This window comes from Centruroides sculpturatus, unplaced genomic scaffold (genome assembly GCF_000671375.1).
Source record: "Centruroides sculpturatus isolate CEXI.00-Female unplaced genomic scaffold, Cexi_2.0 scaffold187, whole genome shotgun sequence".
In the NCBI taxonomy this organism is placed as follows: Eukaryota; Metazoa; Arthropoda; class Arachnida; order Scorpiones; family Buthidae; genus Centruroides; species Centruroides sculpturatus.
The window spans coordinates 196,327-200,628 of NW_019385662.1; positions in this window are offsets into that span (position 1 = coordinate 196,327).

Sequence of the window (4,302 nt, forward strand, 5' to 3'; positions counted from 1 at the left end):
AAGCCGACTTCCAGGGGCAATCAGTCAGTGATGGTCTAGGGTCCATTCGTATTCGTTTGTTCGATAAGCCAGTAAAAACCGTAGACTTCTCTAAATGTATTTTTAATTAATAGATTATCTAACGCACTTAATAAATAAGCAAGTTCAATATAATTAACTCTGTTATATTAGATTTAATAGATTCTCTACGCCCTCTAAATGCCAATTCTCGCTTCGATAACATCTAATAATTAAAATATATCTATTAGCCGTAACTATCTCGTTATAATTTTCAATATTTATTTTATATTATTTACTAATGTTAAATTCTATTCTATTTTGATTTCCAAATTGCTTCAATTTTACGAAAGATTCGATGCGAGATTTAGGATTTTCGTGTTTTTTTGCCAGCTTTACTCAAATTATTTAAATCGTCAAAGTCAATCTCATTCCACACACTAATTTTATTTGAAAATAGTAGGCAAGGCCAACAAAACAATTTTTGCATTTATATGCATCCACAGAACCATTTTATATCTTCATACATTTTATCATGAAAATGTCGAACAATAAGTATTCTTCAAAAAACCACGTTAACTGTTACTTCTGGGGTTGTATAAAAAGGATTAAGATAGACTCAAAAATTTGATATTTTTTGTAAATAGTCTAAATTTCAATTATGAAAAAATATATTAATTTTTATGTATTAATAATCTTTGTATATTCAGCAGTTTTTACCTTTATCACAATATGGTATTTTGTTGCATAATCCATCTAGATCTGACAATCTCCATCCATGGAAAGGACATTCGATGTAATCGTCGTAAACTTTACCTTCAACTCCTAAATGAGCACCCAAATGCGGGCAATAAGCATCTAAAATGAAACTATTGCCGGTTTTTCCTCGAAATACAACAAAATTTTCACCTGAAAATTATTATTTACATATTCATTAATTAAAACATAAAATTATAAAATACAGTAGAACTCTGACTATCCGAACTGATTCGAATAANTACAACAAAATTTTCACCTGAAAATTATTATTTACATATTCATTAATTAAAACATAAAATTATAAAATACAGTAGAACTCTGACTATCCGAACTGATTCGAATAAGTAAATTTACATACAAAGAATGAAATTACAGGGTAACAAAACAGTATTGTACACGTACTGTATTTCCTAGCAGGTAAACTCAGCATTGTCGAGGCGAAAAATAAGTATAAACATTACATTATTAGATTAATTCGTACTTCTAACCCTTCTATTATATTGTATTATACTATTTGATTTATATAACTACAAACGTTATCTTACGGAAGAGTTTATCACACCGAGTGACCAATTTAATACATTTTAAAAATTCCTTAAATTGTGTACAGTAGAAGAATAAAGAATGTTTAAAATATGTTAGATTGGTCACTCAGTGTGATAAACCTTCATGTAAGATTGCCTTTGTAGTTTGTATTATAGTGTTTGATATGAATCAAACACTATAATATAACAAACATTAAAACGAAAACAATATAAAGAATTTGGTTATTTCAGCCTACCATTGTCACGTTTCTCGCCATAAACGGATAGTATGAAATAGCACAATTTCATTGGTCAAGTAGACACCAATTGAAAATACGATATCTTAAAAAATAAGATTTTTTATCGTATTTTTTCTAATGTTAACTCTAAGAAATTACCATTTGCAACTTAATATCAAATGGTGATGTGCCAATCAATCAAATTTCGCGAAAAGCGGTCCAAATATTTAAACTCGGCACCCTCGAAAACCACTTAAAACATATTTGTGCAGGCCGGTAGCCTCGTAATTTTCCCATTCGAATGCCACCATACCGGTGGGTCCGATAGGAAGAAGGACTGTTGCAGATGGAGGTGGAAGCTAATTCGACCAAAAGTACTAGCTGACTTCCTCCCGGGAGAGAAGATGGTCAACGACTACTACTTAATACTGGTCTACTATTAATATTTGGAAAGTGATTCGTGTTGGATGGATTGTGATGGCCCCTTCACGTGATCGAAGTTGCTAACCTTAACGTCCGAAAGATTTGATGTAAAACTTGTTTAAATAAAAAAAATCTTGTAAAAATGCGAGAATAATTGCTTTTATGTGATCCCGTAAAAACTAGTGAAACGAGATTGAAAAAGTAAATCTCAGCAAACTCATCTAAATAAAGGAAACTTTTGAAAGTTGTGACATAAGAATTGTGAAAGCAGATTTGATAGTAAGACTCAACCTGTGAATAAAGTGTACATTACAAAGGCTGCAACTACAAGAAATTTTGAATGAAGCAATGTCGCCATGAAAATAAATAGGAAAAATAAACATTGGCACAGAAAAAGACTTCCAGCTCTATTTTGTGCCTTAAAATCGTTGCACGTACATTAATTTGGTTGAATTTTACATTTTAATTAATAAGGAAAGATGAAACCAGGAGAGGGGACGAGATGTCCAAGATGATGTAGTTAAGCATGTCCTGGTTAATATCGCGTTTATACAAATATTATTAGAATTGGTTTGATTTATTTGGCTACGGCAATGCGACGCATGAGCGATCTGCCAAGGAGGATGCATCCCGGAAAGACTTTTATGTAAAGCGGGCCCCAATTTAAGCGTTAATAACGCAAAGAAAACCCAGAAAACTCCACGTGGCCAGTCCGTTGGCTGTCGGCGAACCCATGACCGACTACCGATGTTCGGTGGTTTTATCCACTCGGTTATTGGAGAGTACTTATTGGGCTGCAATTTGAAAAACCTTTAGAACTATAAATTTCCAGTTGTTCGTTCTTCTGTATTCTTCCTTAATCTCGAGAAGAGAGTTAGATAGATGAAAGTCGAGACTAGACGCAGAAATCGTAAGAGAAAGAGGACCAGATTAACTATTGATATATATGAACTCCCAATTTTTACCGCAAGTCACGTTATTTCAATTCAAATATTTTCCTCCGAACGTAGTTAGGTACATAACCGGTACGGCTCTATTAATAACAGGAAAAGTGTGATGTACAGGGGCAAAACACTACTACACTTCATGCAGGCCAGTGCTATGTGATACCTGTCACAGAAATGGCGTAATGGCGCATCTATTTTGCGCTATGTCATTGTCGCAGTAATTTAGTGAATACGATATATATATTTTTAAAAATTATATATTTTTTTGTAAGAATTATATTTAATTAATTACTTTGTTAAACTTTTTTCCAATAGATGACTCTACATGTAAAGCCTGTGATCAAATGTAGAAAAAAATTAATCGATATATATGTTATGGATAAAGTGATTAATACGGGCATTATTCATAATGCCCCGGTCATTATGTATAATGACCAACAAAATCAGGCATTGTAATAAATAATCAATAATTTATCAAATTGACCGGTCATTATGAACACTGCTATCACCTAGTCGGGCAAAGTGATACTTTGAGGAGTTATCATCCAACATACGCTAGCCAATCAGCACTCGCATCTCAGTTGAGCGTGCGTATTACGTTCAGTACCGAATTTGGTGGCGGTTGCGACTGTTTGTGCTTCGAACAGACTCCTCCAAGAGGGGAGCCGCCAGAAGGCTGCCGATTGTTTAACGTCACTAGTTATTGATTTACAGTAGTTGTTCAATAACTACTGTACACGTATCAATAACTAGTGACGTTAAACAATCGGCGGCCTGCCGGCGGCTCCTCTCGGGGAGGAGTCTGTTCGAAACACAAACAGTCGCGACCTCCGGCATGACGGTGCACATAATTAAACAGTAAAATTTTACCTAATATAGTTAATAGCAGGGCTGTGTAGTCGGAGTCGGAGTCGTGGAGTTTTGGTGTTTTAGCCGGAGTCGGAGTCGTCAAAAAATCCGTCCACTCCGACTCCTTTTTACTTATCAACTTGTTATGTATATACAACGGAAAGGTATTGGAATCGTGTCAAATTTGACATTCCAAGTTTTTTTTTTTTCAAATCTACAGGTTTGGAGACCTCTCGAACCCCTGAAAAAAGTCAATAACGAGGAAAAGTTCACACGCGTGTGTGTGTGTGTTGGCGTCTAATTTGTTTAATTTCTTTGTTTTCTGTTCTGAGATATTAAACAATATCTCAGAATGGGTAAAGTTTAAGAAACAAAATGTGGCACTGTAGCTTGCGTATAAAGGAGCATTAATACTATTAAATTTTGGTTCTTAATTAAAGATCGACAGGGTGAAGACATAAAAGTGGTCATGTGTCATATCTCTTAATGAATATTTTACTCGTTATTAGCGTTCAAAATTTAAAAAAATAAAATAAAACTCGTCTCTACCCTCAAAGTAAGCTT